Genomic DNA, 13,903 nt, shown 5'->3' on the forward strand with positions numbered 1-13,903 from the left:
CTATTTTTCTTGGTTTCGTGCATCAAATTGTGTTGTATTTTGAAATACAACTTCGTTAAGTTCAAATAAACCTTTTTACGGAGTCAATTTTAGGATTTCTAATGTGGGTCCCATAATTCTATTTTAGCTTCGATTTTGGGTCTATTTCTGAAAAAAGCAATTTTAGTGTCAAAACATTCATATTGACTCGTGATGGATATTTTGTTAGCAAGGCGGCAATTGGAGGTGATTTGGAGGTCGAAATCTTTAAATTAGTAGATTTAGAGCGCACGTGATCAACTTTGAGGTAGGCAATGGTCTCCCACTTTGACTGAGCTTTATTAGATATTGTTTTGTATATATTGCAATTGATTTAGGTAGGTATTTATCAATATTAGAGTTCTCCTCATCTTATTCCATTTTCTTGGTTCCCGGTTGAGACTTTGACTAGAATAGCCCCGTGAAACCCTTAGTTTAGGCTATAAGGCCTCTTCTGGGTATTGCCTTAGCATTAGTATCCCTTTTAAGGTTTATATTGATAGACTCAGGCTAGGTTGAGCCTTAGGTGCTTTAGTGTTTGATTTGTTTCCCTTATAGCTAGGCATAGTGTCCGATGGGGCTTGTTTCGGACGGTATACATTTATGCCACTGCCTGAGACCTCTGTGGCTCATCATAGCCATAGGTTTGCTTAGTTGTGCTTGTTGGAGCTGAGATGGTATATTTTGGGTTAAGGCGTCAATCCTAGAGATATTTTCTCCCCTCTCTAATTTTGAGCCATTTCCCGATTACATTGCTTTTTGTTTATCGAAAGGTTTGTGATTCCATTATATCTATTATCTATTGTTGAGCCCAAAGCCTTATTCGAGGAGTGATTGTATCATAGGCTAGTCCTTTTCCTTGATGGTATGGTATGACTTGATGTTACTTTTTCAGATTATGTGTGCCTTGTTTAGATGCTGGTGATGGCATACCTACATTGATTGAGCATTTTCACATCTTTTGTGGCACGATCCTGATTTATTTATGGGCTTTCACTACTATTTTTGAGAAGTCTTTCTCACATTTTTATTACTTTTAAATTGGTATTAACGGGAGTCGTACCACCTAGATTATTTGGACACTAGTTTTGAGACTTATGAGGCATCGAGGACGTGCTCCTTTTTATACTGACAGTTTTAGAGGCATCGAGGATGCGCTCAGTTTTTATTGATATTCGTAGCGGTGTCGCCTTTTTACTATATTGGCTGCATCTGGGATGCCTTTAGCCCATATTTGATAATCTGGTGTGGCATCACTCTTTTCTACATCGGCTTGGTTGCTCACTCTCTGATACCACTATTGGGATGGTATATGTTTATATAAGACCTTGTTTGGGCCTTAGTAATGTATACGTACTTTTTGCATCCCCTATGATTCCCTCTGGTTGGTGCATGATTGAACTTGATGAGGGAGCTGCATAGGTCCTACTTGGCAGGCTAAGGGCCGGAGTGGGTCTATACACTTGTTATTGATAATCTCTGAGAGCCGCCAATGATGTTACTGGTTTTTACTATAGACTTACATTCATTAGAACCGCCTATCACTAGCATACTTCTTTGTTGTTTGGTCCTCCAATTTTAAAGGGGCTGGGGGTATGTTTGTCATTATTTGTACCTTTTGGGGGTATGCATGTACGATCGATTATTATATGATTACCCTAGTACTTGTCTTATGTTGTGATTGTAGTTGGTCTACAGGATGTCTTAGTCCAAATTTATTGTTGGTATTCCTGATTAGGTTGAGTTAGATTAGTCCTTAGGTGGATATGTGATTAGCGGTGACAGTTAGTATTCCAATCTTGATTAGTTGACTCCTACGATGCCTTTTTATCATAAATAGGTTGTTAGCTTGCGCTTTCGGGTGCGTTTCTTGACCCTGTATTCTTTTCTATATGTAACCTATCTCTTTGCTCTTATTTCCTGTACTACCATTTGTTAGCTATTTACTTGTGTTTACCTGATTATATGTTATCTATACTTGCTTTATCTGTGGACCTCAGTTGTCCTATGCCCACTAAGTACCATTCGTTTGGTACTCATACAACACTTCTTCCCCCTATAGATCATAGTACGGGCTACCACCATTTATTTGGACTAGTATAGAGCAACTTTTGATTCGGAGATTTGGTGAGCTCCTGGCATTTGAAGTTGTCGATTTCTATCTATGATGGTCTAAGACTAGTCTTTACTTTCTTTCGAAGACTGTCTGTACTTATATTTGTATTTTAAAAGCCTTTTACTCCTATTTTGATTTAAATGTTTGATTACTGATTGATGTCAGGTCTTGGGGTGTTTCCTTGTGTATTATTTTTGTTGTTCTCATTATTATTATTTATTCTCCGCTTTATTGGTTCATCTTCTGCTTGATAGCTCATTGCATCTAATTTCGGGCTAAGGGTTAAGGGTTAGTCTTACTTGCAAGTAGGTGTTAGCACGTGCCATAATGACCTGAGAAATCGGATTATGACAAGTTGGTATCAGAGCTCTAAGTTGACTGGCATCATTGGTATAAGGGAAATGCATAGTAGATTCCTTCGAATCGGTGAAGAGACGTCCGTATCCTATATTTTGGAGGCTATAGGGCATTCTTAGGAAATTCTGTTCATTGACTCCTTATCGTGTGTCTTGCTTCAATTAATCTCTAAAATCAATCCTTTAAAGTCTACTCTCTCTTAGATAGATAGCACAAAGTTTTCGGTGGACCCAATTTAAGTATCAACGGGTTCTATCAGAGTTTCGGTGGATGGTGCATCATCAATATCGGTGTATGTCATGAGTTTCTTGAGTGGACCAGGCATTATCCCACATTATCCCCTACGGATGGGATATGAGCTGGGAGTTTGTTAGAGGGCTGTCTTTACCACTCCGTTTGGTGTCAGATCACTTGATAGAGGCTAGTTCTATCCTTCCCCAAGGTTTTAGTCATGTGAGGGCCATAGAGCAAGCATACCTTGGGATTATTGAGATAGTGATAAGAGGCCTCGCTATGAACATAGTGGTGACAACATCCCACTTTGGGGTGACTATTATTTTAGTGAGGGTCATCATCCTTTTGGACCCATCAGGCCTACGATGGTAGCACCTCAGGTTCCAGGAGGTTTTGAGGCAGGTCATGGAGCTCACAACGGACAGAGTTCAGGTCAGACTTCTCGAGGTGAGCACATTAGGCCTTTAGGTGTTGGATCTTATCTTATTTCATTTGGGCCCTTTCAGTGGGTTGTTATTGGTGATGGTTGCTATGAGTGTGAAGAGGAAGGCCACTTTGTTAGAGAGTGTTGCATGACCCTTTTGTAGTCATCTAGGGGGATAGACTCTTATGATTGGGTCCACCAGAGGTTCTAGTCGGGTCAATCTTGCCGGCCTGTTCAGGCAGCATTGCATGCTTCTAGGGGTAGCCAACACCGTCAGGGTGGTTCTAGTATGGGCTAAAGTTTGAGAGGTTTAGCTTTAGGTTTAGCAGGTTGTGGTGGCTGTCTTCTTACGGGCTGTTCTTCTTAAGGTTGTTATGATTGCGGAGAGTTTGATCACTGGTCCAGGGAGTGCCCCTAGTAGGAGTTAATCATTTAGAATTTTTGACATCTATCACTCCCCACACTAGAGTTGTTTTGGGCTTTACCATATCTGTGGAGAGCTTGGCCATCAATCTAGAGATTGTCTCCGATGTAGGACCAGTGTGCTATTTGCTCAGCCAGGTTAGTCTCATGGGTTTATGTCACCTCCAGTTAGAGGTAGTGCTCAGACTATTACTAGTCGTACTTCAAGTGTTCAGGTCGAGTTCGGTCATGATCCATTCTATGCTTCTATAGGCCGGTTAGAGGCCAAGGATCCAGATATCAGTTATATTATGCAATTTCATTGTTTTACCCTTCATTGTTTGTATTCAATGGTTTTGGGGTTTTCACACCCATACGTGCCTATTTGACTTATTATTTATCTCATAAATGTGGTAGTAGCCTTACTTAGACTTATATGTATATGTTTCAGTGTTGTAGCTGATTTCTTATAGTACTAGGTCAAGTTTCTCTGCTGAGAGTGGTTGTGGAACAACTCCCTATGCCTTTGCCTTGGTGGTTGTGTTATGAGTTTGTGGCCGATATAGTTAGCTGTTACTTTTTGTCTCCCTTACCGTCAATTTTGTTGTGGTGCCGACCCTTGTTAGATAGGTGGCTAGACCATCTTTGTTAGTATTGGGAGTGGTGATACTGGAGGATCTAATTGGCTTCGAGGGTCGCCTTAGTTGCATGATGTCCCGTTGGGTTAGTGGTTGAATGGCTCTTCTTACCATTGTGTGTAGCTGGCTTTGCTTGGATTAGTAGTTCTCTTCTGCCATTCTTGTTTTCTTGGCTTAGTAGACTGTCTCAATTGCTTGGAATAATTTGGTTCATAGATGAAAGATTGGTTGTTGAGGTAGTATGTGAATAGAGATGTAACATCTTGGGAGTTGCGGTAGATCTCATTTGTCGATTCCTTCCTATGCCTTATCGGCAACACTTCATTTTGAAGACAAATTATAAAGCATTAAAGGATTTTTAGGAGAAAAAAATTATATAGTGATTCTTAAATTAGATGGATAACTAAGTTATTAACATTTGACCTTGAATAACAATATAAAAGGGGCAAAGTAAACATAGTTGGTGATTCCTTGTCAAGTGTTGAAGGGGTTGAGTTCATTTCCTTATTGGTTTGTTCCATACAAACTAATTTATGTTATGTTTTATGTTATGAAATATAGGCTAGTTGGACTTCTGATTCCGAGTTACAAATATTGATCACATCCCTGCAACAGTTTCCTTGAAAACATTACACCTGGACCAATGATAAACTTAGGAGAAAATACAAGGTAGTCATTGAAAATAATGCCAATTTGAGAACCAAGATATTGACATAGCACGTTATCCCATTTGGAGGACACTCTGCACTAATTCTACTACCAGGAAGGTCCTAGCACATTTCTATTAAAAAGAGATAAGAAATGATATTGTTGAATTTGTGCATAGATGTCTTGTGTGTCAAAGGAACAAATGTGACACACATGCTTCTCTTGGTTTGTGTTGAAGTTTGCTTTTAGTCACTACAATAATTTTTAGCAAAATAAGTTGTTGAGGTTAGGATGAATTTGAATTATGAATTTTAGTTAGGTTGTTTATGTTGTTAAGATATTTTAGGTTGTTTAAATTTCAAATTATGCAGATTATGTGTTTTATGTTGCCTATATAAAGCCCTCAATACTTAATAAAAATATTGAAAGCGATTGAAAGTCAATTCAATCCTTTGACAGCCATTTTCAATCCTCTTTTGCTGCTCCATCTTTTAAAAAATATTAATAGTGGTATCATAACTTCATCGATCTTACGGGATCTGTGAATTCTTCCAAAGAACTACCATACTATTTTTAACCCGTAAAGTTTACCTCTTTAACCCATCAAAGCTACTCATTTTAACCCGTCAGGACTATCATTTTTAACCCATGCTTATTTTCAAAGCATAGAAATATTTTTCAACAAATATCAATATTAAGCAATATTCTCTGTTTGAATGCCAAAAAAGGTCTTACAGACAAAACAATTAGATTTTGTCTCTGAAATTGAAATCATATTTTATAAACTGTGTCATATGCGTTGTTGTGACGGAAAGAAAATACTTATAACAATACTTTGTAAATCATACAATTCTCCAAATAAAAGCCCTTTCAAAAGAATTTCTACCAAGACAATGTCATAGAAGGTGTTTTTGAAGCACAAAATTAAAAGAAGAAAAAAGAAGAAAGAAAAAAGAAAAAAGAAAAAATTTTGCAAGTTAAAAAAGAATGAAAAGAATTCAGCATCAACTACCAAAGCAGAAATTGAGGAGGAGCATATTTTTAATTGCAGTAACTAAAGCAAAGAAGGAGTGTTGAAATTTACTTATAGTTATCACAGTAATTTTTAGCAAAACAAGTTGTTTAGTTTAAGATGAATTTGAATTTTGAATTTTAAATTTTAGTTAGGTTGTTTATGTTGTTTAGATACTTTAGGTTGTTTAAATTTCAAATTATGTATTTTTGTAACGATCTATTCCATCGTTACTAAAAATATACGTGGTAACGACATAAGAATCTCATTCGTCATAAGTCTAATAACAATTCCTTGGTATGTGAATGCATTAGTTGTAAATTAGGGTCGTACAATGCTCCTATTTCAAAGTTAAGTTGAAAGCATTTTTCCAAATTAATTTCAAGCTTGAGTTTAAATTAGAATCAACTTCAAACAACCATAGCTCTCAACCAATAATAATTAGGTGTCTCATGACCTATCAAATTAAAGGTCTATGAGTCTTCTTTCCAAAGCCATCGAGTTTGTCTCATTTGGGGTTCAGAGTAAAAAAGTATGCCCATTTTACTAGACACTGTCTGGGCTGATGCCACCGTAGAGGAATTAGGCCACCAGAGCGGAATCCGACAGACCAAAAGTAAAAGAAAATGTATTTTTATTATCTCCTTCTTCCCTTAGGTTCCAAAATAGAGTAAGGTTACCCTATAACCCTCCCCTCCCCCCAAAATAAATAAATAAATAAATTGTTGTTCTAGGCTTGGAGAGAAGGGAAGAAAAGATTCATAGCTCAAAGAAGGCGTAAACCCACATATTTTAGGCATATCTCCATTGTTTCTCCTTCCAAAAGTCAGGGATCATGCTATAAACCTTCTACAACTGCTTGGACCAAGGTAGACTAGGGTTTTTTCAATTGAATAGTTATAAATTCGTTCTCATCACTTAATATAATGTAGATTAACGGGAGACTTCATTCCTAGGCCTTCGAACACGGAGTATGGATGGTTAAATGATTTTCAATTGTTGTTTAGAGTGAGAATGTATATTGTGGGTCATAAAGGTTCAATCTTTGAATGTTAACCTTGGTGAAATTGTTTAGAAGGTCAATGACTCTTGTGAGGTTAAGTGTAGATAATAGATGGGTCATAACGAAATCATGAGACTTGGGGATTATGGGCTATTGATGCATATAGGGATAGGCTTATACAATAATTATGTGTGTTTATGCTATTTATTTCCTGTGAATTACTTAAATAATGCGTATCATGAAATAAAGGGTGAATGGAAATGACTTAGTTTTGATAAACCTCATTCCATGAACCTATTTGATTAGTTGTGGTTATAGGTTATGATTTAGTCTATATCGTAGAGAGATTCTTAATAGTGATTGAGTAATGTTATGATGTTTACCATGCATTTAATTATTTTGGTTGGATGATTGATATATTGTTTTGATTGGTCTACAATCCTAAGACAATGAAATTCATACTCTTAAACTTGTTCTACCAAAAGTGATGCCTTAAATAAAGAAGGCTTGATGAAATATTATTAATGAAGGAAAATATAGAATGAAACCAATGAAATGACTATTTGTGAACAATTGCATGCAATGAACCTGTTATTTAATGGTGCAATTATATGAACTATTTATTGTGGACTGTGATTGTGTTTGTGATAGTGATACTGGATCGGGTGTCATATTTTGACATATATATTGGATCGAATATCACATTCTGACACATATATTGGATCGGATATCACGTTTCAACATATATATTTGATCGGATATCACGTTCTGAAACATATATTGGATCAAATATCACATTCCAACAAATACTAATTATTTGGGTATGAGTTCCGTGAGAGAACCATTGTTTGTCTAGCATCTGTGAGTTGATCTTAACTATATGTGTAATGATAGAGAAACTGACCCGATTATAATTAAACATGTCCATCATGTGTAATAATTCATATGAAAGGACTGAAGGTCCAACTTCTACCATGTTGACTATTGTATTTGAGATTTACACTGTGAAACTGTATATTGCCCTTCAACTGGTAAATTGGTAATGTACTTTTGTATATGCCTGTTCGGATTATGTTATGATGGCTAGATGCGTCCGTATTATAGGTATGAGGCCATGGATAAACAAGTGGATAGTAGTTGATGTGTGGTCTAGTAATATTGGTGACTTAGAGTTAGATATTAATGTTGTCATGTTGTTACATGTGAAGAAGGGAGATTGGGAGAGAATTCGAAGATTGTGTCTCCACATAGACTGCCCTAGCAAAGGAATCCCGATGTGGCAAGACCGCTAGAGCTGGTTAGGTCCCACCATGGCGGGCTAGTGTAGTTAAAATATGAGCCTTAATCCACTTAAATATTTTTATCTTTCAAGTGAGATGCTAATTCTAGGTCTAGGTGTTGGTGTAAAAGTTAAAGGTATAGACTGGTTAGACAGAATCAGTGGTGGCTTGTAGTTCAAAAACTCCTCTATGATAGAAGGGCTAGGCTTTGACCTGTATTAGAATTGGTAGTGAACCAACTAGAAGGGACGAGAGTTAGGCTTGAACGACTTTAATGAGGTTAATGAGAATGATAAGAGTTTGTGCATAAATGTTTGGCGGTGTATTTTTCTCAAGAGCATGTTTTCTTCTTATTGATTTCTTTATATTATGTGGTGGGTTAGAGTTGATCGATGATACCTACTATTATGTGTTGTTTGTACTGGTACTACTCTTGCTATGCCACTTTGCATAGTATGGTTGCATGGTCAGTGATATTTCTTAGATGAAGATGATTCTCCAACATCTTTTACTCTTCCTTCCTTATGGTTGGAGTTGTGCCATTACTTTAATTATACTGTATATCTTTAAAAGTTATTGTACATATTTGGACTAGTATCCATGGGGTTTTAGATTGTTCCTTGTAATAAACCTTGGAGTTTTTAAATTAATATAAAGTAATTTCATAAGTCTTTTAGCCTATTATTTGTCTTTTATCAAACTTTGCATGATATTTCTATTTTAAGGGATTAAAGGTTCTCCTACTTAGGTGTTAGAGTAGGTTTTTGCATGGTCCGGTGGATTGGGTCATGAAAAATTAGTATCAGAGTATAGGTTACTGATCTCCTGGTACAAGAGTTAGTATAGAATAGACTTATGAAGATTGATATATTGACGTCCACATCTAATCATTGGGAAGCTATGAAGCATTCTAGAAATTCATTTAATTTCTTCCCTTTTTTTGTGTGGTCTATCACTTGTAGTATGAGTTGAGTCTCTCTGGATTTTAATTGGTATCTCAATAAAGTAAATTTGATGTCGTTGTCACGGCTGAAGGGACATAAGCAAGAGAAATTAGAATCGAGAAGGTTCCAATTTGTCACGACCCAACCCCGTACGTCGCGACTGGGGTCCGACCTGGACCCCCCGTACACATATCTATCAGTTGTGGTCACATTGAACTGTAAATAAAACAATATATCATATCACAGAGCCCCACTGGGCGATAACATTTACATATACCTGTATCCCTTTTTGTTTGTATCACAACATGACAGGGCACGCAAGCCGACAAGGCTGCCATAACATAACAACATGTACAATATATCACATAGACCCAGCTGAACCAAACTGACATATACAACCCACATATACATGTCTGCAGACCTCTAAACATATAAATGACAACATATGGTAGGACAGGGCCCCCGCCTTACCCCTGAATGGATAAAACAATTTCTATACATCCGTGGACAGTATCAAAAACTAGGCCCCGATACAAGGGAGCCTCTTCCAACTGAGCTGCATGGAATCCTTAACTGACAAACTTCCAAAATCTGTATCTGTACCTGCGGGCATGAACGCAGCCCTCAAAGAAAGGAGGTCAGTACGATATGTGTACTGAGTATGTAAAACATAATATAATACAACTGGAAATATATCTGAGATAGAGAATCAGGGGATAAGATATTAATTCAGAAGCCTGTACCTGTACTTTATGAATTACAAAAACATGCATGTTCGAGTCATATCATATAGCTGACCCTTTCGAGGGTCCGGTGAATCATCTCTGTAAAATCATCTCTGTAAAACCATCATGGCCCCAGTGCCATCACCACCTTATTACAACACATCATCATATATTTATACACGTATCCTGGCCCTCTATTGAGGGACTCAGTGAATAATGCAGTGAACTATGCACGAGAACATATCCTGGCCCAGGACTCAAGGAAAGAAGTGTTACGGTATACACGAGTAGAGTAGTGAGTAACTATATGCAATTTAAATCGTTATCAGAGACTCGATAGAATAAGAAAGTTAAGCTTTTATTTGAGAACCCGAGTAACGGTGTAGTCATCTCGAGTGTCCTCTAAATGCCATTATGGGCTGTCTCAATTATAATCTCGGGGCTCCTAGACATGTACTAAACTAAAGCCAAATCGCTTATGGAACCAGAAACATTTGTTAACATATAGTCTGTAAGACTTGGAGCCTGTACATTTGTTACCTTTTTAACAAATAAAAGTTTCCAGGGAAATAGTTCGATTATTATAAAAGTTCGATATTCAGACGTAAATAAGAGATGCTAAGAATGGAGTTACCCCGGAACTCATATCATGTTTAACCTACAACTAAGACATGCCAGAAGAAGAAAGAGAATAAACTATATATGGTCTGTACTTTCCTTTATGGGATCTGCATACACATATTTCATACCCGGCCCATCATGGGGCTCGGTGAATCATTATGGTATCATAATCTCACTTTCGTACCAAATACGTATCAAAGGAAATGAGAGATAGCTTTCCACATACTAGTGTTTAACACATAGAAGCCTTACTAGGCAATACTCAATTCTTGCAGCAGTTCCAATACTAAGCAGTGGATATGGGTTATGAGGCATACTTGGAGTTTTGGGAATGGAATTATCCCCACATTCCACACACACTTCACTTAAGGCTAAAACTTGTCAAAAGGAAAGAAAGATAGTTGTACGAACTTATACCAAAACATGCCAAGAGAAAGCTTTACATACCTTTTGGGAGTTACCCTTTATCCTGTTCGACACGTCGTCTTCCGAACCTATTCAATATGAAATTAATACGAATATCAACTACTCTTAACTTTCCAGCATCTTGGATTATGCCTTAATGTTAATGGAATCTATTTCCTTAGTCGTTTCCTCGACTAGTCCTTTAGTTTGTTAAGGCGTTAACGAAAATTGGGTAGCACCTCCCCTATAATGTGCCATATCCGAATTTCCAATTAGGTTCCTAAGACCTACCGCTAACCAATAACAATAACCTACAGCAACTCATACCAACAATATATAATATATACTCCAAACGACCTATCCAAAATACGATATCAAAATGAAGTTTCTAGTTTCCATTTTTGTCAAATCTTTAACCGTGCAAAGCGGGGGTCGTGTGGATGAAACCAGCATCTCCCCCACCTCATTTATAACATGTTTAGTCCCTGCAACCACAAGCCACACCCCTGCAGCAGCACCTCACAAGAACAACACTTTGTTTCGATAACAATTCAACTCTAACGACTACAAATTAGTTTATTCCGAACGCCAAGTATTTCTAAGCCATTTTCATATTTCCAGCCACCAATAGGGCGTGTAACACCCTTTATAACAACGCCATAAAGTCCAACTTAAAATAAGAAATCTTACCTTACCCGAAATTGGCCAAAATTGTCAAGTTGCACCTCGGAACTTCTCTAGACGTGCTGAAATTAGGAGGACTATTTGTATGACTTCCTTGCTGCCCCAAATTGAAATTTTTGGTTTTCAAACACTATTATATAACCTTGTAACACCTCAAATAATTAATTCACGGAACAAAACTCATAGGCTCACCTTTTGGAGACCAAACCCGTAACCCTCTCTTTTTGTCTTTCTAAGTTTTCCTTCAACTTTTTCTTGTTTGTTCCAAGTGTAAAATTGAAACCATGATTCCGTAGGCATCCTAAGACACATATATACACCTCCACATGTTTAAGAAACACTGTATATACTTAATTTATGGAGCAAAAGCGGAAGTTTACCTTTGTTTTCCTTGTTGCCGCCATAACACTCTCTCTTAGCCTTAGGTTGTTTTTTCTCCCTTTTGTTCACGTTTTTGGCTGAAATTCTGGATAAGTGAATGACTAAGAGTCATTTTAACATGTATATATGGTATGCCTTGGAGGTGACACATGTCAGCCCCTTAGGGTGACACGTGTCGAGCCACAATTGGACACTGTATCATGTTGCCAACTAGGGGCTGCCATGTGGCAGTGGGGTCCACCACCCCCAAGCAGGTGGGTCACCTACTTGACCCCAAGCAGGTGGGTCACCTTCTTGCTTGAAGTGCTGCCACGTGTCGCTTCTTCATTGGCTACCACGTGTCGTCAATTGTTCCCTTCCTCGCGGGCTCGTAATTTCGTCTTATTTTTTGTACCTATGTAATCCGTGCTACGTAAGTTTGATATATGCTTAAGTAGCTCAAGTGCATATGACTTTTAAATTAGTAGCTTACATAGGTAAATCGAGTTCTACGACTCATTACTTGACCTCCAATTCCTTCGGGTCCATTGGAATACTGGAGTAGTAATTATTATTGTAGGCAACTTGATAAGTTATGGATAATCATTTCGGCTACCTTCGAAGTTAATCTCCCGGCTTGTGAATATCTTCTAGCGTCTAATAGTGCGCTCAGTCTGTTTAGTAGCTCGAGGGAGGAATGTGGTACTAAGAACTGTCTGTGCTCCTGACCTCTTCTTGGACTGATCTCAAGGCGTTAATTAGAATTGAAGTCCCTTTATCTGGATATTAGAGGAGGAAACCTCACGGAACCTTACCATTCTCCATGTTCTATAACTCTCTCTAATTTCAGAAGCATAGGTGCTCTTGATTGGAGCAAATGGGCTGATTCCTTAGCCTAATCACAACAACTCATATAGCACCCTACTCTTACCAAGTATAAAATAGGTGCGTAATGACGTGGATAATTTGGGAACCGTTAGCCTCGTATAGTCTTTCTCGACTCTTTTCAGAACTTTAACTGGTATTCAATCTTTTGGGTTCTTCTTCCCCTCTTTTCCCAATCCTTAGGGTTGGCTACCGAATAATGTTGCAGTCCCCCCATATAACGGCGCTCGTAGTCGTTCTGTGCTTTGTCTAACATGATCTGGTGTAATTCCAAAAGAGTTTTGGCATAGAAGCTCGCTATCCTGTAGTAACCAGCCAGTTCAGTCAGTTTTACTTAAACCTTTTCACAATTTCCCTTACCCCCGCTTATAATCCTCTAGACACATCATCTTGTGTCATTTTGTTTTACCTTTACAAGAATACGAGAGGGTACAAGAAGCATCCTAGTGTTACCTCGCCAGTCCTCATGTCTTACCCTGCTTTTCCTCCCTTCCTACACTCGAGGTCGGGGTAGATCTTTGGTCCAATCGTGGCCATGTATTACTTCACCCGTAGTACTAATTCCATCTCGGTAGTTTGGCTTAACTTTTCTTTGCACCTCTCGGTAGTTAGTTGCAACTTGGGCTCCTTCGCTTGGGATAATAGCTGTGGGGACTCCGTAAGGTCCTACCACTTTTTTTACTCTATAATTTTACACCTTCTCAGCGGATTAGGTAACCTTTGATCGAAGGAGTAGGGACTAATATCGTTATTCCACAAGTAACATTCCCTCCAGAGTCATCTGGCACTGGAGTGCAAAATAAGTTTTGTAGTCCTGGTCATATTGTGGGATTTTCGACCTTGGGCACTGCTTCCTGTCATTTGTAAGTTACATCAACTGTTTTGCTTTTTCTTGCCCTCAGAGTTGGTTGCCCAATGGTGTCGAAATTCCCTCGCCTACTGGCCCATATAACCCTTCGGTGGTTTGCCTCTTATTAACAGGTACTATGTTGACAAACTGTGGCATTCGAATATGTCATCAGTTAGCAAGTAGCTAATCCTTTTTGTTTTGCTTAAGTCCTTGTTAGAATTTCCTTAACGTATCTTATAATACTCTGGGTACATAATCTCATATCGTTTCTCCGTCACTAGTTCAGATTCTCCCATC

This window comes from Solanum dulcamara, chromosome 2, assembly GCF_947179165.1.
Source record: "Solanum dulcamara chromosome 2, daSolDulc1.2, whole genome shotgun sequence".
NCBI classification, from domain to species: Eukaryota; Viridiplantae; Streptophyta; class Magnoliopsida; order Solanales; family Solanaceae; genus Solanum; species Solanum dulcamara.